This window comes from Rhipicephalus microplus, chromosome X, assembly GCF_043290135.1.
Source record: "Rhipicephalus microplus isolate Deutch F79 chromosome X, USDA_Rmic, whole genome shotgun sequence".
In the NCBI taxonomy this organism is placed as follows: domain Eukaryota; kingdom Metazoa; phylum Arthropoda; class Arachnida; order Ixodida; family Ixodidae; genus Rhipicephalus; species Rhipicephalus microplus.
In genome coordinates, this window is record NC_134710.1 from 292607893 (window position 1) to 292629792 (window position 21900).

A 21900-nucleotide genomic window follows, 5' to 3' on the forward strand; every position below is an offset into this window, starting at 1 on the left:
TTGGTGGGGCCGTTGCCGAAAACAAGTGCGGGGAACAGATACATTCTCACACTATTGTGTCCTGCAACGAAGTTCCCCGAGGCGGTGCCCTTACAGGAGGCAACTTCGGTCGAGGTAGTCGATGCGTTGCTTTCTATATTTTCGCGCCTCGGTTTCCCTGCCGAAATGCAATCGGATCAGGGAACCGTTTTCACGAGTGCTCTCACGACCATGTTTCTCGAGAAATGTGGCGTTAAAATTTTGCATAGCTCGGTTTACCACCCACAAAGCAACAGTGTGGAGAGATGGCATGCTACCCTAAAAAAAGTATTGAGAGCTGTTTGCCATGAAAGGAAGTGTGATTGGGATGGTTGTTTACCGGGCACGCTATTTGCGTTGCGCACAGTGCCACACGAGGGAACCGGGTTCGCACCGGCAGAGCTGGTGTATGGCCGGAATCTTCGAGGTCCGCTGAGGCTAGTCCGCGAACTGTGGGAGGATGATCGGGGGCCTAAATGTGTGATCGAGTATGTGTTGAACCTAATGCAAAGGTTACATAAGTGTCGTGAGATCGTGAAGGGCAACCTAGAGGCGAGGCGAGACGCTTCAAAGCGCTACTATGATAGAAATGCCAGGACGCGATCATTCAACCCGGGCGACAAAGTGATGATATTGAGGCCTAATCGCCAGAATAAACTGGAAGTCCACTGGGATGGACCTGCCGAGGTTATCAGTCGCCTTTCGGAAGTAAACTACACCGTGAGATTACCTGGAAGAAAACGCGAGGACAGGGTCTACCACGTAAACCTAATGAAGCCATTTTTAGAGCGAGCAGCAATTGTTAGCATCGCCATGAATGTTTCAGAAGAGGTTTCTCTAGAGGTACCTTGTTTTCCTGGGAACACGGGCCCTAGTGTAGAAGAGATAATCGCGTGTGCAGTTAACAAAGACGAGTTGGGTACAGCTAAAGTCGAGGATCTGAAGAGCCTTATTCAGGAATATCTGGAATGTTTTGGGGAAAGGCTCGGAAGGACTCATTTGGTACAACATGATATCGAGCTGACTACAGAGGTCCCTTTTAGCTCGAAGGCGTACCGCGTGTCTCCGCGACAGCTGGACTTAATGAAGGCGGAAGTTAAAAGGATGCTTCGCCTTGGCGTGATCAAAGAAGCATATAGTGACTATTGCTCCCCTTTGATGTTGGTCGAGGTGCCGGGGAAAGAACCACGGCCATGCGTCGATTATCGCAGGTTGAATGCGATCACAAAAGACCAGGTGTACCCGTTGCCGAACATAGAGGAAAGGGTGGAGCTGGTAAGCCGGGCTACCTTCATTTCAACCCTAGATTTAGTGAGAGGATATTGGCAGGTGCCCTTAACTGAACGAGCAAGTCGGTATGCAGCATTTGTAACACCCTTTGGCGTTTATCAGCCCGTCACCATGGCCTTTGGTTTGAAAAACGCACGCTTCTGTTTTTCAAGGTTAATGGATCGGGTGCTAGAAGGACTAGAAGAATTTGCGGTGCCATATCTAGACGACGTGGCCGTATTTTCTAATGATTGGGAGTCTCATTTGCAGCACACACGAACGGTGCTTGAAAGAATCAAAGGGGCGGGCCTGACTATTAAAGCCGAGAAGTGTCAGTTCGGCCAAGCCCGTGTCACGTATTTGGGACACGACATAGGGCAGGGAAAACGGGAACCAATGAAAGCCAAAGTAGCTGCGATAGTCAACTTCCCAAGACCCGTAAACAAAAGGGAGGTGCGAACATTTCTAGGAATGACAGGCTATTACCAGCACTACATTCCAAATTATTCGGAGCTCGCCAGCACGCTAACCGACAGCCTGCGAAAACCTGAACCGGAAGTGGTAACTTGGAGCACCGAGAGGGAGGAGGCCTTCCAAAACTTGAAGAAAGCTTTGTCTTCTCGGCCCGTGCTTGTCGCGCCAGACTTTAGCCGAGAATTCATTCTCCAATGCGACGCCAGCAACCGAGGTCTAGGTGTCGTCTTGGCCCAACTTAACGAGGGAGGTGAAGAGCATCCGGTGCTCTATCTCAGTCGGAAGCTGACTCCCCGAGAAGAGGCTTTCAGTGCCTCGGAGAAAGAATGTTTGTCCATTGTGTGGGCCATTCAAAAACTAGGATGCTATATTCAAGGCACAAAATTCACGGTCGAGACTGACCACTGCCCGCTGTCATGGCTGAAGCAAATGTCCAATAAAAACGGGAGGCTGTTGAGATGGAGCCTCATACTACAGGAGTATAACTTCGAGGTCAAATATAGAAAGGGGAACCAGAATAAGAACGCCGATGGACTGAGCCGTGGATTTTAGAGTCGAACACTGATTTTCTTGTTGCTGTTTCTTTTTTACTGATGTGTTTCTATCGCGGCTGAGGTCACGGCATTTAGATTTTTCCAAGGGCTGACCACCACAAAAAAAAAAAAAAAAGAAAGAAAGAGAGGGCAATCATGGGGTAAAATTATGGCAGTTTTGGCGTCCGGTGGGCGTGTCGCTCGGGCACGCCGACCAGAGTGTGTGTGCTTGTGTTGTGTATCCCTGGAACAGGGTTATTGGTGATGCGAGTGCTGAGGCCCAGAGAGGCCGAGTGTTTTCACATGTCGTCTCGACGCTTCAGGTGACCCGACAGTTGGCCACCCTCGAGTCGAGTCTTTCGGCGGCGGAGGAGTCTGTTGCGTCCCGCTGCCAGTGACGTCTTCGAGACGAGCGCGATGTCGTCGCCACTCAGTTCCGCGAACGCAGCGACTGTTGAGGCTGACCATTGTGTCGCGGGACGGTGCGCTGGCGCCACGGCTGGGCCCTGCGGAATGCGGCGGCGGTTTCGGGGAACGAAAGATTCGTCGCTGCTTCTTGGAGGGATGGGTCCACCCGGAACAACTGAGCATAGAGCTGAGGGGAAGTCGGGTTCCGGGTGGACGATTCACCCCCTTGATCCCCCCCTCTTACTGCGGGCCGCCCCTGCCTTTCGTGAAGTGGACTGATGGACCGAGATAGAGGGAGAGGGGCGGCAACGAGAGGGATAAAAAGGACGGAGGAGACGGCGGGCGCAGAAGGGGGAACAACGATGACCAGTTAACTTTTCTTTGAATGCAAATAAATCCTTTTTTTCAAGTTTCCTAAATGGACGTCCTGCTTTCATGACCTGCCTGATCTTGGTCATCCCACCCAATCTACCCCGACGACGCTACAGTACTAATTGCTAACTGTATAATTTCAATGCTGTTGTTTGCTTTTGAAATGTATATGTCTGCAAATGTGTTTATGATATCACCTATTTTACATCTTGCGATAATGATGTTTGTCTTTAATTGTATTTTTGTCTTTTGTTATGCATAATGTTCTGTTCTTTTCACATTGCAGCGTTTATTTATCTGATTATAATTTGCTGATTGTTAGTCTTTCTGTAAAAAGTTGTTTATCTGCGTCTAAGTTGTGTACCAGACTGTATTTCGGATCAAAAGCCTCCGTCAAGCTTTACAGCCTTTTGCTTTTGCTTCGTTTTTTCCTATGTACAGGGAAAAAAAATAAACCTCAAACCTCAACGCGGCCGAGGGTCACAACTGCAAAGTCAAGTGCAGGATCTGTGGGGGGCCACACCCAACAGAAGATCGCGACTGCAAGCATCGGCACAATGTACCTTATGTGGTCACCAGGTGGCAGTGGGAAAGGCAGATGGAGGAGCAGCGTACAAGACGGCAGCTGGCGGACCCGAACGAGTTCCCGAAACTGGGGACGACAGCGGAGAGAGCAGCAGTAGCTGCGACCGAGCGGAGCACGTCGCGTTCCAGGAAGAACAGCAGGGACCGAAGCTCAAGTAAAAGAAGGAGCGCGAGTCGCCAGTGGGGCAGATCCAAGCGAGCGCGTAGGCTGGACGGGCGCCGTAAAAGCAGGAATAAGGAAGAGGGAACCGTCGCAGCAGCAGAGCCTAGTGACGAGTGGTGGAGGTAACAGCGGGGACAAGAAAGCCGACAAGAGGGACGAGGCGATGGAGCTATTCAAATAGAACGTAGTCATGCTTATTAGAGCAAACGACGTACTCAACAGAAAAATCGCGGAGCTGATAGCCGCGCTGGACATGTACAAGGAAGTAATGGCGCTCAAGATGGATCTACCGGGACAACCCACGCCGACGCAGCAGTTGGCGGAGGAGTGGCAATGCCAGCAGCGACAACAGCAGCAGCAGCACCAAAAGGCGAAGCGGGCATAGACCGTGGTCCCGGCAGCCCTGCAGGCTATGAGGGAGGAGACTGTGGCAAACGAGATGACGGCGGCGGCAGTGGGACCGACACTCAAGAGGAGGGTCACCGAAAGTCTCCAAGAGCGGAGAATCAACGAGTGGCTCAACAAAATAGAGGAGCAGCACAATGCGACAATCAATGAATCCAACGAGCGTTTTGCTAATATTGACAGTGCACTACAATAAATCATGGTGGCGCTGCAGGCGTCAGGAGGACAGGTACCAAGCCAACAACACCACCCACCGCAAGCATAGATAGAGCAGCAACATCAGCTACAGCTATATATAGGGACCACGCGAGGCCTCCTGGTCTGGCAGTGGAATTGTAACGGCTTTGCCAGAAAGGAGGCTGTCCTGCAGCAACACCTGGAAAAGACAGCCGTGAGGCCCGACATCATCGTACTGCAGGAAACCCTCACCGAGGAGGTCAAGTTACTGGGCTACAAGGCGAGCGTCAGCCCGCCGAGCCTGCGGGACACGACCGGCAGCACCGGTAGAGGGGCCTGCACCCTGGTGAGAAAGGGCGTCACTTTCCTAGAGCACGAGGTACTCGGCGAGAACAGCCTGATTGAGCACACTTTCATCGAGGTGATAACCAGGAAGAAAAGTAGAAAGCAGAGCACATTCATCCTAAACGTCTATAGCAGCCTGGAACACAGGAAACAGAAGTTTAAGGCTCTGCTGCACAAAGCAAACTGCATCGCCAGCCCGAGCAACAAGCTGGTCATACGCGGAGACTTTAACGCGCCGAACCAGGCCTGGGGATATGGTAGGACACTGGTCAAGGGCTGAGACCTCCTGCAGGACGCGAATGACCTAGGCTGCATGACTCTGATCACCGACCCGGCGGACCCCACGTGGATCGGCAACTCAGTCAGCCGAGACACGACGCCGGACCTCGAGTTCATTCGGAGCGGCGGCAGCGACCATGTGAACACGGAAGACTGACTGGCGGAACACAAATCATGAGCTGGTAAGCGACCACTAGATCGTGGAGATCGCCGTCCCGCTCAGCACCAGAGGTACTTTCACCAAATCCAGCAACGGCATCAGGACGCACAAGGTCACTGACTGGGACGTCTTCCGAGGGTCACTACCGGCCGAGAAGGTGGTGACCGAAGACATCGAGGAGTGGAGGGCGGGGCTCGTGGATCGGGCCGCGGCAGCGACTAGGGAGATCGAGATGGACGCCAGTATCGAGCGAGTGGACAACCACCTAGCCCACCTCATCGAGGCCAAGCAGGTCTTCTTGATGAGCTAGAAAGCGCAACGTACTAACAGGAAGCTCCGCAAGAAGATCGCGGAGCTGAACTGAATGATCAAGGCCCACTGCAGAACACTGTGCGCTCAGCGATGGCACGAGATCTGTAGCGTGGCGGATTGGCAGATGCGCTGTGGCAGGACGTGGGCCCTGCTGCGGCACCTCCTGGACCAAACCAAGACCAAGTCGCACCAGCGAAACCGGTTAATGAGGATCATGCACGCAGCAGTCACAGAATGCGGAGAGGACGAGGTGCGAAGGCGCCTGGACGCCATGAGTACCAGCCGGCTACGCCGAAGATGCACCACCCGGACTACCAGGGGGCGGTCAACTCGAGCTTAGACAGGAACATTGAGGTATGGGAGGTCAGAGCGGCCTTGCACAACCTCAGCACCAGATCGGCGGCAGGCCCAGATCGAGTGATGAATAAGGTGCTAAAGAATTTCTGCGAGTCTGCGATCGAGAGCCTGACGGACTACTACAACCGGTGCTGGCGGGCCGGGACTCTCCAACGGCAGTAGAAGGCGGCCAAGACCATACTAATCCCCAAGCCGGGCAAGCCGCCGGACATTGAGAACCTCCAGCCCATCTCGCTCACGTCCTGCGTGGGCATGTGCTGGGGCATGTCCTGATGAACAGGTGGCAGCGGTACCTGGAAGAGTCGGGGCTCTATTCAGACATGGTCATTGACATTAGGAGCAAGCTGGGCACCCAAGATGCTATGATCCAGCTCAAGAGCGAGATTGTGGACGACAACACCAGGTCGAGGGATAACCGTGCCGTGCTCAGCCTGGACCTGCAGAGTGCCTTTGACAAGGTGCCACACTCAACGATTCTGGCGCAGGTGTCGAGGCTGAACATGGGCGAGCGGTCATACCGATACACCAGGGATTTTCTGTCGGGTGTCACGGTAGAAATACATGCGGCCGGGCGACCTTCAGCTACAGGAAAAGAAGCTGGGCTCCGTGGGGACCCCGCAAGGGTCGGTCATCTCGCTGCTGCTGTTCAACCTAGTGATGATCGGTATGGCCGAACGGCTTTCCCGCGTCAGTGGGGTCCGGCACACTATATACGCCGACGTTATTACGCTCTGGGTCAAGGGAGGCAGTGACACCCACATTGAAGACGCACTGCAGGCGACGGTGGACGCCATCGAGGAGCAACTGGACGGCTCGGGGCTGGGGTGTTCACCGAGCAATTCGGAGCTGCTCATGGTGCCACCGAAGGGAGTGAGAAAGGAGGAGCGCGACCCAAGAAGGGACCGGAGAAAATCGCGATACGTACGAGTGGCAGCCAGGTTATCCCGCACGTCGAAAAGATCCGGGTGCTTGGCATGCTCCTATTGAGCGAAGCAGAGCCAATGGCGAGACAATCAACCACCTAACAGCCAAAGTCAACACGGCCATACGCCTCGTCAAGAGGGTATCAAGCAGAAGAGCCGGAGGCAGAAAAGGGCCCAGCCTCACGTGGCTGGTCCAGTCCTCTGCTGTGAGCCATATTGCCTATGTTGTAGCCTTCCACAATCGAAAGGTACACGAGCGCAATATGATCAACGCGCTCATACGAAGGGCCTACAAGACAGCACTCGGGCTTTTTGACTGCACAAACACAAAGAAGCTCTTGTCGCTGGGGGTTGTTGCGAAAGACGGCGACGCCGACGCGGTCCCGGAGGCGCCACTGCTTTCGACCCCGCCGGGAAGGTCACCAGCCGTTTGGTAGCGTATGTTTCTCAGCTCGCGACTGCTTCTGCGCAGAGCTGAGGAGACGAGCGGACGAGACGACGGTGAGTTAAACAAGGTTTATGTACAGCATATATACAGAGGCGTTACAATTTCGGCACTGGGGCCGGCAGAGACTCGAAGAGCCGAGCTCCTCTCTCTAACACATAGGTCAGCCTTTCGCCTAAAACCGCTGACTCACACACATGTCGGCACTCCGACACGGGGACGCCTCTCACATAGGACCGCCGATCGCGACGCGCCGCAGGGCTTCTTTTATTTACACCGGGTCCAACCAAATTGTCCAATCAGAAGCGCCGCTGGTCGTCCGGGCAGATTCCGCCAATGGGGGTCGCCGCGCCATGCGTCAGACCACCAGGCACGAGAACGCCGGCTCGCTGTCACGTGCGCCGATGACTCAATGCACGTGGGCGAGAGAGGCGCCGCGCGTGTTCACGCCGTTGAGATGTTCGCGTCGGGCAGACGGCGGGCTGGCCTTGACCCAGATTGCCTTTTTCAGAGGCACGGTCGTTTGACGAGGACTCGCTGGCATAACAGCACCCCCGCCGCCAGACAATGCACCGGAAAGACGAGCTGCTTCCACGGGGCTCGGATGTCGGGTGCGCTCGTTCGCCTGGTCCCTCCAGGTTCGCCTCCAGGGCCATGGGGAGAATACAGCTCCAAACTGGTCCGGGAACACATCCCATTTTTTTTGACGACGGATCCCAGCTCCACTGGCTTGTCGCCACAACTTGCTGACCAGCTTCACTCGTCTCTTCTGACCATCTTCGGTTTCAGCACTTGTCGATGGTTCTGCAACTTGCTAAGAACGGTTCGACAACAGACAACACACGACACACGCAAGTGCCTTCGGTCACCCGACAGAACACCAGACAAAGTATAATACAACATATACCTATCTACGTGTTTATCGGAATTTTGTTCCCTCTACATCAAGAGGCACATGTGGGACAAAAGACTCTTAAAATGACAACTCATTTTTTTTTCCGTACAACAACGTAACGAATTAGAATACCACAAAGTTGGCCCCTTGAGATCACTCTGAACGAGAGCGCTCAGCCCAGGTCGTGATGAGGTCAAAATTTTGCCCCGAATCGCCAGCAAGAAACCGAAAGGTTGAGAAGGTACTAACTAAACGCACTGCTCAATGCACCTGCATTAACGTTTACCTTTCCCTTTTTTTTTCTTTAGCGAACGTCAAAGTTGCGCTGTGGAGCAACATGCTCACTTCAGTAACCGGCCACTTTTAGGCGACGATACCTATGCGGCACCAAGAGCGGCTCACACTTTCGACGTTGCACAGGGGAACAACGATACGGCTTGCTACTGATTGACTCCTCACCGCTTAGCTCGATATCGTGTTCGATCACCGTCGTGTCTCCGGGACGGTCCGACAACACATACCCAAACTCGGAAACAATCTTTCTCAGGTCCTCTTTCTCAGGTCCTTCTTCACTTAAGCTAGGCTCCAGGTTTATCTGCTCCCGGATTACTTTCGATCCCCCTTCGATTACCTCACTAGAACTCAAAATTTCTGCTTCCTCTTCCTCTGAAGCCTTCAACAGCTGATTTACGACCGCTTGATGTTGAACATTGGGTTTCATCAAGTTGTAAGTTTTGTTCTGCCGCCTTCCTACTTGCACCTCATAAGTTGTATCGCAAGGCTTCGATAATACTGTGGCGGGCCCTTCCCAATCAACCTCAAGCTTGTTCCTTTTGGGTGGCTGCAGCCGCATTACCTGATTATCAACTTCAAAAGCGCGCTTCTTCCCCGATTTCTCGTAGTGCTCCTTCGACAGCACTTTTGCCGCGTTTTTCTGGCTTTCCACGAGCGCTTCAATTTGGCTTTCCACTAGCGCTTCAATCGAGAGATCCTCACTCTGCCCTCGAATGAGCGTCTCTCGATCAACTCTCGGCAGCTCGCTCCAACTTTCCGCTACAGGCGAGAGCGTTGCAACCCTCTCGCTCTGACTCAATGGCGCCACGTCGTCTCCCCCAGCGCATACCGCGCCGGCCGCTCCCGCGACGGGCCGCTCGCGTGACTGCTCACATGACTCATGCGGAAAATTTCCTTTCTGGGGTTCCGTCGACCCGCCGACAAGGTCACTTGAGAGTTCACCGCATGGAACCAAGTCAAGCTTCCGCGAAAGCTTTCGCGCTTGCGATCGCGTGGGAGCCATGCACGCTAAGTTGGGGAAGAACGATTTGCCCTGCTCTTTGAGAAGCTGCTCCGAGTTGTTGGAGAAAAGATAAGAAAAACGACCATTCAGCGCGGCAGACACAGCCGCTTCGGTGCAAAGCTTACCGAACGGGCCTTCAATGACAACGGTGGCGATTGGTAAGCGAACACTCTGCTCCTCGGCGACTTGCCTGATCCACGCGCATTCTCCTGTGAAGTCATCCGGAGACACCAATGAAGGATGGACAACGTCCATGGTTGCCGCTGAGTCTCTAAGTGCTCGGCACGTTTTCTCATTGACCCTAATTTCTTGGATATACGGCTCCAACAACCGCATGTTCTTTTCCGATTCTCTAATTGTTGCAAAAGCAAACTTTTGCTTACAGTTTATCGCGATGTGCCCTTCCTTTTTGCAGTTGTAGCAGATTAGTGGCTTCCGTGATTCAAACGCCCGTGTGGTATCAGTGCGTTGTTTAGAGACCTCACTCGATTTTTCCGCTTCTGTTTTCTCTTCCTCTACAGTGTCCTTCGTAAGAGACGGGTCCTTTTTGAAATTACGGTGCGGAGCGGGTTTCCGTTGATCAGGTTTCTTTGAAAAGCCCTCTTTTCTTTCATCCTTTTCAACGCGCACTGCCCTGCTATGCAACTTTCGGCGAGTATAATACTCCTCAGCTAACTCTGCTGCCTTGTTTAACTGTACTTCACCAAGTTTGTCCTGCAGCCAAAGTTTAACATCCTCCTCGATGCAGCGGTAGAATTGCTCCAATGCAACGCATTCCACCACTTTATCGCGGTCGTCATAAACACCTTCGCCCTTGAGCCATTCGATCAAATCGGCTTTAAGACGAAACGCGAAGTCAACGTGTGACTCATTCCCCTTTTTAGCATACCGGAACCTTTGCCTGAAAGCCTCGGGTGACAACTTATAACGTCTCAAGAGCACTTCCTTAACCTCGTCATAGCTCTCAAACGCTTCCCTCGACAAGCAAGTTATCGCGTCGGACACTTCGCCGGGAAGAAGAGCTAGCAGGTTCCGCGCCCAAAGAGACTGCTCCAAAGCATTTCGCTCACAGACGTGTTCAAACTTGACGAGATACTTCGCCATGTCCTCGCCCACTACGAACGGTGGCAGTTGATCCCGAATTCTAATACCGCTGACCTGAATCGTCGGAGAAGCTGCGCTAGGCGCCTGCGAACACTGTAGGATTGCCAATTCTATTCGTTTCATCTCGAGGCGCTCCTGTCTCTCGGCCTCCTCGCGACGTTCGCGCCTTTCAGCTTCTTCGCGTTCGCGAGCTTCTCGCCTTTCTTCACGTTCGCGAGCTTCGCGCCTTTCTTCACGTTCGCGAGCTTCGCGCCTTTCAGCCTCTTCACGAGCTTCTCGCCTTTCAGCCTCCTCACGTTCGCGAGCTTCTACTTCTCGCCTTTCAGCCTCCTCACGGCGTGCTTTAATATCCACCCAGGCCTCATCGACTTCCTCAGCCGACACTCCCTCATCCTTCATGATCTCAAGGATCGCTTGCTTTCGTTTCGCACGGCCCAAAGTAATGCCGAGTTCCTCACAAATTTCGATGAGTTCCTTCACTTTAAGGTTCTCCATCGTTCACACTAGCCTCTTGCTGTTTGCCCCTGTTAACAATTTACTTGCCGTACCCACTATAAGTCAACTAGCAAGACGCGCAAGCAACTTTTCACTCTCCCGTGTTTACCCCCTCCGCATTAACTTTGGTTTCAAAGCACTTCGACTTTGCTTGAAACGATCAAAGCTCACTCTAATGCTTCACACAGCCCTTCTCTAAACTACTACAACCTGAGCTAGAGTAGTCTGGTGAACTGAGGGGAAAACATCAGGCACTCACCGCATCGATGTCGCTGACGCCGGCCGATCCCGCAGCTGCCAACCACTGTTGCGAAACGGCGGACCGATCCCGCCGAAGCCACCACTGTTGCGAAAGACGGCGACGCCGACGCGGTCCCGGAGGCGCCACTGCTTTCGACCCCGCCGGGAAGGTCACCAGCCGTTTGGTAGCGTATGTTTCTCAGCTCGCGACTGCTTCTGCGCAGAGCTGAGGAGACGAGCGGACGAGACGACGGTGAGTTAAACAAGGTTTATGTACAGCATATATACAGAGGCGTTACAATTTCGGCACTGGGGCCGGCAGAGACTCGAAGAGCCGAGCTCCTCTCTCTAACACATAGGTCAGCCTTTCGCCTAAAACCGCTGACTCACACACATGTCGGCACTCCGACACGGGGACGCCTCTCACATAGGACCGCCGATCGCGACGCGCCGCAGGGCTTCTTTTATTTACACCGGGTCCAACCAAATTGTCCAATCAGAAGCGCCGCTGGTCGTCCGGGCAGATTCCGCCAATGGGGGTCGCCGCGCCATGCGTCAGACCACCAGGCACGAGAACGCCGGCTCGCTGTCACGTGCGCCGATGACTCAATGCACGTGGGCGAGAGAGGCGCCGCGCGTGTTCACGCCGTTGAGATGTTCGCGTCGGGCAGACGGCGGGCTGGCCTTGACCCAGATTGCCTTTTTCAGAGGCACGGTCGTTTGACGAGGACTCGCTGGCATAACAGGGTGCACAACGCCCACGAGGAAATTGCACAAGCGCAGAGGACCGCCCAGCTGAAGCGGCTCTCGGGCACTAGAACCGGCCGGCAGGTGCTTCGCAACCTAGGAATGGAGCGGCGGAGAGCGGACGAGGAGACTGCGGAAGAAGCGGGGGTGCCAGAGTGTGTGCAGAGACACGTGCCCCATACCCAAGAACGTCAATCCTGAGTACAACAGGAAGCGGAAGGCAGCAAAGGCCAGGGCCTTGATCGACCTGCACGTCGGAGACAACGGTGCTGTATACGTGGACGCGGCAGAGTATAAAAACAGGAGGGAAGCTTTCACCATGGCGGTGGTCAGCGCGGTCACCGGAGAGACAAAGGCGGTGGCGAGCGGCGCATCGGGCCGAGGAGGTAGCCATCGCCCTGGCTCTTGCCGACCCCGGATGCACGTCCGTGCTGAGTGATTCCAGGACCGTGGTGCGAAACTACGCTAGAGGCAGAGTATGTGTGGCAGCAGTGCGGGTGCTGCGCGCGGTGAACCTAGTGGACAGAACGGTGACAATTAAGTGGTTCCAGGCCCACATGGGGAAGGAAGCGTCGCCTCGTGGCAGCGCGAACCACAATGAGACGGCCAACGAGGCGGCGCGAGGATTCACATACCGTTCCGCCCAACCGGCCGACTCGATGGAGGAGTGGTGGTGCGAAGCCAAAGACAGGATGACATACAGTGATGTATTCAAATGGTACAGACTAGGACGCAGGACTATGTCCCCGCCTGACCTGGGCCTGACCCGAAGTGAGGCGGTAGCGTTCTGACAACTACAGATGGGGTCGCTACCCACGCCGGTGCTTATGAAGCACGTTTGTTCTAACGTATACGCAAGTGACTTGTGTCACGTGTGTGGAAGTGAAAGAGCTACTGCGGACCTTCTTGTGGGATTGTGATCAGAATCCAAGGGAGGCAAGAACAGTGACGACGATCCCGCCGTGGCTTACGGTCGCCGCGGGAAGCGACCAGTGGGAAGAGCAGACACGGGCCGTCCAGAAGATCTCGGCTGCCCTCGGAAAGCAGCGCTCGAGCGAAAGCGCCAAGTGCTCGCTACCACCCCAGCACAGGGGCAGGCGCGGGTGCCAGAAAGCGGGAGTAGCGAGGACTGCTCGTCGAGTAGAGGACGTAACGCCGAGGTGATGTGTGGCCGCATCATGATGACCCTCCTCTCGCAGGGCTCAGATTGTCATCCGCTGGATCATCAAATAAAGTCTTTCTCACTCACTCACCGTCCTCAAGAAGTGCCAGATCTGAAAACCATCCGCGGCGCGTGCTACTATAGCGATGGCCCCTCGGCCATTTGACACCATCATCGCGGGCTGAAAAAAGCTTGACCGCAGCATGTTCGTGCTTTAGAGCTGAGGCGGTGGCCAGTCTGCGGCGACCAAGGACGGCGCGTGCCGCATCGGAAGCATCGTGTAAACAAAAGACTGCTCGGTGCCGTTGCGCCAGATGCGGCAACCGAGTGCTCTCGGCAGCCGCTAGAGTGGCCGCCACCACCCAGGATAGCTATTCCCGGCCGAACGCATGCATGCACGCGTATATACACGCACAACGCTCGCCTGTTTTGCGTTCCCTTCTTGCTTATTTTGACATGGTCAGCGGTGCGAGCTACGAGCAGAAAGTATGGCTTACGTTCGCAGCGCATATCGTCATACTTCACCGCGGTGCTAATCAACCACCGTTCTTACTCACGCGGTGCAATGGTGGCATAGCTGCATCGTGAGCAAGCGGTACGGAAGTTGTATACGAACTGCATAAAGCGAGCAACCAACCAGGGACTGCAGTCACGAGAACGTCTCACGTTAGCATTTTTTTTTTTGCAGGAGGAAACATATGGCAATCCTGATGCTCGGTGCATCATTATCGAAGCCGGTTGACCAATGCTAGAGACCACTCACGCTAGAAAAAAAAAAAAGCTTGGTGAATTCGGCCCTACTATAATGTGCATTGTGGAGCAAGGACGACACTTGCGACAGCTAACAACTGCGCCCGCCGTTCTTGCATTATTATTTTCTTTCTTTTTTAGTCATGCTACCGCGCAATGTTACCGAAGTGATATGATATGATGGTGTCTATCTATCTAAGGAAATTCCAAAAGGTTTTTTACTGTTTTTTGTGCCATTCGCCAATGACATGTCGAGTACCAAGATTGGCTGAAATATTTGCTTACGAACATTTTTCGACACACACACACACACACACACACACACACATATATATATATATATACATATATATATATATATATATATATATATATATATATATATATATATATATATATATATATATATATATATATATATATATATATATATAAGGGAAAGAAGTGTATACCTAAGGGCTCGTTTTTCCGTGTTTTAACACAATATTAATGAGATCTAACAGACAGTAATGCCAAGGAATGCCAAGGAATTCTTTGGCATTACTGTCTGTTAGATCTCATTATATATATATATATATATATATATATATATATATATATATATATATATATATATATATATATATATATATATATATGGTGACCACAGATACGGTGACCACAGATACGGCCGAAGCCTCCTGTTCAGACTATGTGTACAAAATTAAAGACGACCTTAACTGTGACTCAGCCAATGTGGTATACAAAATTCGCTGTGAGGTGTGCAAACAGGAATATATTGGACACACGGAAACCGCGTTCCGTTTGCGTTTCAACAACCACAGGACACACGTAAAGGGCCTCCCCAATTTGCCGTTCTCCAAACATATCAATCTTCCTGGTCACTCTTTCGAACGCGTAAGTGTCATACTCCTACAGTCCGGCTTCCAGAACACACGGGAGCGCGAACAGCGGGAGTCATACTTTATAAAGAAATTCAGATCACTTACCCACGGAATCAACGAGAGCCCTGGGCGACTGACGTGTCTCCGCGACGTTTCGTGAAACACAGAAATTGAATTACTCAATTAATTTATTTATACATACGTGAAGTCGCACACGCAAGTTGGTCAATATAGCGAAACTAAACGAATTCGATGCTACGTGAACCAAACGGATTGTGTTAGTATTATTAGACTTTATTTTCATTGTTGAGTACTTTTTTAGTATTATTTATTTTTATATATTTTCATCCTTTACAAGAATACCCATTTATTTATTTTCAGTATGACTGGTTGTACATTTTTCTGCAAGAGAGGGCAGGTGGAGGGAGGGGGAGAGGGCACATTAGCTTTCCAACGTGGCCATTATATTCCGAAAGCTGGAGCGGGTCGTATGCTTCTTGTGTGTGCGTGTGCGTGTGCGTGTGTGTGTGTGTGTGTGTGTGTGTGTGTGTGTGTGTGTGTGTGTGTGTGTGTGTGTGTGCGTGCGTGGTGTGTGTGTGTGTGTGTGTGTGTGTGTGTGTGTGTGTGTGTGTGTGTGTGTGTGTGTGTGTGTGTGTGTGTGTGTGTGTGTGTGTGTGTGTGTGTGTGTGTGTGTGTGTGTGTGTGTGTGTGTGTGGCCCGATGCCACGGGCCAGCCGCCGAACCACGTGAACTTAAACTCGATCCATGTGTGGGATGCGAGTAAGCGGCAACATGTTCCACATTTTTCTGTTTTTCTTGGTCGCCTCCGCTGGCGGCGCGTCTTACCTATACCCAGTAACAATGCCAGAATTACCCGCTCGTTTCCGGCGGCTCTCCGTCGCTCCTTTCTAGTTCCTCTCCTTCTGCTTCTTGTTGTTTGTTGCTACCTCGTTCGCCCGCTTGTCTTTTTCTCTTTTTTTTTTGGAGGGTCTTTAAGCTGTGAGGGTGACCCTCTGCTACGGGAACTTGTATCATTTCACTTACATCCTCCGAAGAAGGCTGGTCCACCAGCCGAAACTGTTAGGATTAAATAAATATTTTATTGTTTTGTTTCCTATACTGCACTATTCTCGAAGTTTATAACTTTTATTACGGTAGCCGGAAGAAACTCTGATCATCTATTTCATCTATATATATATATATATATATATATATATATATATATATATATATATATATATATATATATATATATATATATATATTACATAAAACCGTAACCGTTTCAACCACCCTTTAGTTATGTTTGTGCCTATAGAAATTCACTTTAAAAATTGAAAACGTTTGTAAAAATAATATGAACCCTTGCCCCCCCCCCGCCCTATTACTCATGCGGCGTGTATAAAGAGAATGGTTGAGTAAGCAGCGTGATGGCCTAATTATGAAAATGTCTCTGCGGCATCATCAGAGACACGGGGCGGCACGTCTGCGTCAAATAATAGTTAAGGGCCCATTCATTATTTACTCTCGTCACGAGTTTCGAACGACCACAACAATGGCTCGGACAGCCGTGGTGGAGTGCTGCATTGTCTGTCAAAAAAAAAAAAAAAACAGTAAAATCAAGAGTCTTCGGGAAGGTAAACCACCACTGTGCATCCGACGGCAAGGCACACTGCAATAATCAACCATTTGCACTGTTCAGCCGTGTCACTTTGACCCCTCTCCCCAACGAGGTATATTGCGTCGGTCTGTCGTCAAAAGTGCGTCACTGAAGTGTCCTTCTTTCACGCACCTCGCACTTCCCCCGCGTACCCATGCCGAAATACTTGCTTTTCTATCCCATTTCGCTCTGTGCGTTGACGCGGCGAGGTGTGCCGGTGACGGTAAACAGGAAGCCATCGAGAACTGCTCAAACGCGGCTCACCGCTTCTTCTCATTCCTTTCTGCACGGCGCGTTAAAGGGAAAGCGGCTCTGTTCCGGTGCAGCGTGGGCCGTCAATGAGTGCACGCGCACATAAGCCTCGCGCGTCAACGCAGCGCAACAATTGGCGCTCCTTCGTCCGGCGTCCACGCCAACGAGCACGCGCTACCGCACTGGGAACAGTAGCGCACGGCAGTCGTGTAGACTCGCACGGGAGCGATTCCTGGAAACGTTTACGAGAGCAACGTTACGCAACGCGAGCCTGGCTGACAGCTAAGCGCATAACTGTTAGACGCTCGCATCCCGTTAAAACTGCCCGCGGTTGCGCAAACGGCGACCCTGTCGAGAACGAGGTGTCCAGAAGACACGCGTTGCCACATTTTCGCATCTGTCAGCACGCGAGAAACTTGTGCACTCACATCTGCGTGTGCTAACGGGAGTCGCCTTATGGTTCACTGCGCGTTAAGCTCTCGTTGTCGTGTTAACCAGTGTTAACGTCGATGTATGCGTTACATGGTGATTCTCTCTTGTTGGAGTTACGCGTGCCAAGAAACAGGTGTGGATGAAACGGATGCTGATGGTCTTGCATATGACTACTCACAAATTTGTGACGAGCAGGGGTGATGGACATGTCGTGGCCATGACCAACGCAAAAAAATTTATGAATGCAAAGGCACATTAAGCACTTTTACAGAGAGCCCTTTATTTGGTCTCTAGGACATTTAATCTGTTCTTTATTCTCTTCTGCTCCTCCCGTTTCACGAAATGTTTTTTCCGCCTCAGTCATCTGCAACATTTAATTTCACTTGAACTAAAAAAGAGTAAAAAAAACAACAAAGGTAAATGGCCTTGCATGCAACTAAGCCGAAAACGCTTTCACCTACATGGACAAGAACAGTCTTTTGCCGTCAACAGAGGATCTCGAAGGACGTACTGATGTGATCAAAAGTTCCCAGGTCATATACTGCCATAGGATTACATTCGATAGCAGCATGAAACTTTAGACCACTCCTTCTTCTCATGCCAAAATGAAGCGAACTTAAAAGCACATGAGCCTAGTAAGCACCTATAGAGTTGATTTATAATATTTGTCAGCGTTTTACGTCCCAAAAACCACCATATTATTATAAGAGATGAATTACGTTTGATTAGTTTGTAAGACATACATACTCACCAGTAAATGCGCTAAATAATACTTGCGCGGAAAGCAACAGTTTGTGCCCAACAGTAAAACCAGTAATCGGAGTAGCTGGGTTTCATTCTTTCCATGCCTAAGTGCTCTTAGCCCTTGGCCACTTGCCACCGTTAATGATGCATTCAGCATTAGTATTGGCTAAACGTGTCTGTTAAAAAATTTAAAATATTGCTAGTCCCAATATAAATGTCGCGCGAAACTCGAATACAAAAGTGCGTGGAAAGGTAGGTATCAACATGAGAAAACGAATTTTCAGGAAGCTGCAATCCTATACTTAACGCTAACTGATGTCAACCCACGAAGCCACAGAAAAAGGCGCCGGATGACATCAATGAAATATCGGTAATACTGTCCGAAGCAGAGACCAGGGCCCATATTCGCAAAAGACATCTTGTGTTAGAACTATTGGATGTAAGGTAAACCCGAGGTTGTACGCGGATCATCAGGGAATGCAAACCAGTCAATGACAACGCACACTTACGAAAGAAAAGCTTTGTGAATTCCTGCCCTAAAGTAGGTTTCACAAAGCCCTCGTTGGCCCTTATTCACGAAAAGCTTTACGCTATGTTATTGCTTGTTCATGAACAAATTCCAGCCAATATTGATGTTGGACATATTATTAGTGGAAACAGCCGGTCAATAACAAAGAGAACTCAGACACTGTATGGAAAATAAGTTTTCCTCTCTAAATTGCAGACACATGCCGTATAGCGGCTGACGTACGCACACTATACAGCTGCCATGTTGCAGTGCTGCCAGCAACTATATCGCCAGTCGAGCCAACGAATTCTCCACTGAGACCATGTGATGGCATGCGTGTTCTCGTGCACATGTGTCATTTATCAATTGCCATATCAGCTTCGCTAAAAAACATGTCAACCATTATGATTCGCTTGCGTTTACTTTTGAATCATTCTAACGTGTATGAAAGCCTTTTAGAATAACTGTTGGGGTTTTACGTCCTAAATGAGAGACGCCGTAGCGGAGGGCTCCGGAACTTCTACCACTCGGGGTTCTTGCGCCTAAATCTCGGTACTTGGTCCTCTATAGCATTTTGCCATCGAAATGAGGTCGCTACGGCTGGGATTCAATTCCGCGACCTTTGTAAAAGCGTTGCAAGAACAGGCAGTGACGCTACACGAACGACCAACGTAAACGGCGCTGTTCAATTGTTTAGTGCTGCTTGATACGTTGTATGCCAGTGCTCTCCGAACCACGTCTCTCCGAGTTTCTGATACAAGACATATACATTACCGGATTTTATGCTCTCTTTCGTAGAGCTTTGATTCTCAAGCAATGGATTCTAATATATACTACGTATAATAGCAGCAAAATTCCTGTATTTTCGCAGGTAACAATAAGAGACATCATCATACCATGCATTATCATCATCGTCGTTATCATCAAAGACAACACATGTCTCATCAGAGTGATTGTCACGCCGAGTTAATCAAGTAAATGCTACAAAAACGACACAAAACATGCACCGCGTCTCACTCCTCTTAATCTGTTCGTCGGATCAGCAGTGGGGCCAGGACAGCGCTCCGAGAAACTGCACTGCTGGCATGAGCGCTTTGCATAGAAGTGCTTGTGTGCACTGTGTGCATAGCACACCCTGGTGGACAGAGTAGTCAAAACGGAACGGACGATGAAGTTGTTGCTGTTAGGACCATTTTCTTCGGTTTACCATTTGACGTATACCATCGAGTTATACGACGCCTGCGATGCCACCAGCTGCCGTTTTGAGACTATATAGGAGCCGGGAAGCAGCTTATGCTGTGCACGCTTTGTTAGAATACATCCTACGAGCTTCTGCGCAATGCTTAGCTTGAATCCCGATTAATGTGTGCTAACGGGCTAGGTGGGGAGTCATGAGCTTTGATGAAGCAGCGCACAAAAGGAAGGCTCTCGCCTTCCGTTTGTGAGGGTGAGTCTGAGGCAAGGGTGAAGCATGGAGGGCTATCGCCTTCCATGCTTTTGTGCGTGAATAGAAAGCGATAACAATGTTCAGTTAAGTATCACGAGCCTTTTTGTTTGTTACAAATTTACTAGACTCTCGAGCTTTCTTCAGTTCCTTGAGTTCTTTCATCGGAAGGGCCTGTCAATATTTACAACACTCATTAATTAGGCTTGTGAGGCAAATGATTTTTCGGTAAACTAAAGAATAACATTCCCACATTTCTTATTCAGCACACGCAGAATTCTGTGAAATTCAAATAATAGTGAGCTGGATGCTGTCAATGCCGCCATTTGTGAGCTAACCGGTTTGTCTCCCACAAGCAAAGAAAGTAACTTTCGTGACGTTGGCCAGACGCAATCATCCCACGATACATCCCTGCCAAGAATGACACATACTCACGGTATATGGCCTCGTCATGCCTGTACAGGATCCAAACCGAACCAGAATAGATCGCACGGAGAAGGAAAGAAAGCGCGAGTATGGTCAACGTAGCAGAGACCGGTCTTGGTCAATGAGCATGCGGTATTCGTCGTTGTCAAAGGCAGCACATTTTCTTTAGTGATACTTACATAAGTTAATTAAATTAATTACGGATAGAGAGAAAGGGAGCAGGCATATATATGGCTGAGCTGGCTTCATCAAAAACAAGAGGATGTGTGTCTTACCACACTGGAGACACTGCTTCCGCCTGATGAAGCGGTGTGGCGTCTTTCACGATGGCAGCAATCCCGATCTAGACTTTGGTTCAGAATACGGTGTCGGCCACTGCAGGCGGCGTTACTGACGACCCGGCGATGAACAGTGCGACGATTCCCCCAACAGCATGAACGCGTGCTGCATGACCGTGAGCCTGGTCAGGAGATGCACACTCGGCTATCCTTACGAGGAAAGGAGGGCGGCAGGGAGGGATAGAGGAGGCACCACCCACGCAGCTTCGGCCCTTGCTGCAGTCACCGCGCGTGCCGGTAGAACCCTGACCCGCGAGATGCGCATTACACATGCAGCTATGCTCAGGCAAAACGTTGTTGCAGCGCCACGCAACAGCGCGTTCGCTCCCGCGCGGAATGCACATGGCCACGATGGCGATGGCGTTTCCTGTTCAGTAATCGTACCCGGGCTATTGCATGCCGCGGGATCAAGAGCACGCGTATGGCCCACTTGTCGAGCCGGGATTCGTGTTGTATACACGAAAGGCGCGTTTACGATTCAATGTCAGAACTCACTCCGCACCACACCACCCGGCTTTTGTATTCGAAAAAGCAAGTGAAGCTGGAGGGGGTTGGAGTGCAGCACTCATCTCCGCCGTGTTTGCAATCGAAAAACGCACCACCTGCGCTCTCCAAGCGTGCACGTATGCGGTCGTCGCGTTGTGCGCCGCCTCATTGCCGGCTTGAGGAGAAAGAGCCGCAGTCCTATTGAAAATAGAGCACGTGGCTCCAGCACATGAACAGGCCCTCAAAATCTTCAAGTACGCTTCGCATCCTCTGATGTTTACTTTTAGCTCGAACGAGGCTCTATTCGCCCCGAGATTGGGCTATAGGGGGCAGCACCGTCACCGTGCTAGTGTGGAGTCTGAGCGCTGGGAGCCGATTGTCGGAGAATGAAATGCGTTGACTGCTGCCTACTGGTAATATGCATGCCGTCCATTGCTCAACGAATGCACGAAGCTCACCGAACGTTACTATCACTTGTGACAGAAACGCAGCCTGCCATTAAAAGGGATGTTCGCGCTTGACGACTCTCTGCGCTTTCGCGCTGCAGTGGGTCACGTTTCTTGAATCTTTATTTTAGGTGTTGAGCTTGTGTCCCGTCTACTATGCACTGCTGTAGCATGACTGAATTCATTCTTCATGTACGCTGGTCATGATTACCAACCCCCTGAACCACCCCCTCCCCCTTAAAAAAGGACGACAGCCGATATTTTTTGGTGATGAACCCCAAAAATACAGCGATTACGCATCCGCTCGTCGCGTAACTGACAAGCAAGAACGCCACAATTTTGATTTGAAGTAGACACCTAGCAAC

At 51.1% G+C, this 21900-nt stretch overlaps 1 protein-coding gene and 1 pseudogene across 7 annotated transcripts in view; one reads left to right on the forward strand and one right to left on the reverse strand.

Annotated features, from left to right (window-relative positions):
- Nucleotides 1-21900, reverse strand: part of raw (NDT-like domain-containing protein raw) — a 168436-nt gene that overhangs the window by 53000 nt on the left and 93536 nt on the right. The gene's annotated exons all lie outside the window — the stretch shown is intronic.
- Nucleotides 5982-13265, forward strand: LOC119162169 (uncharacterized; annotated as a pseudogene).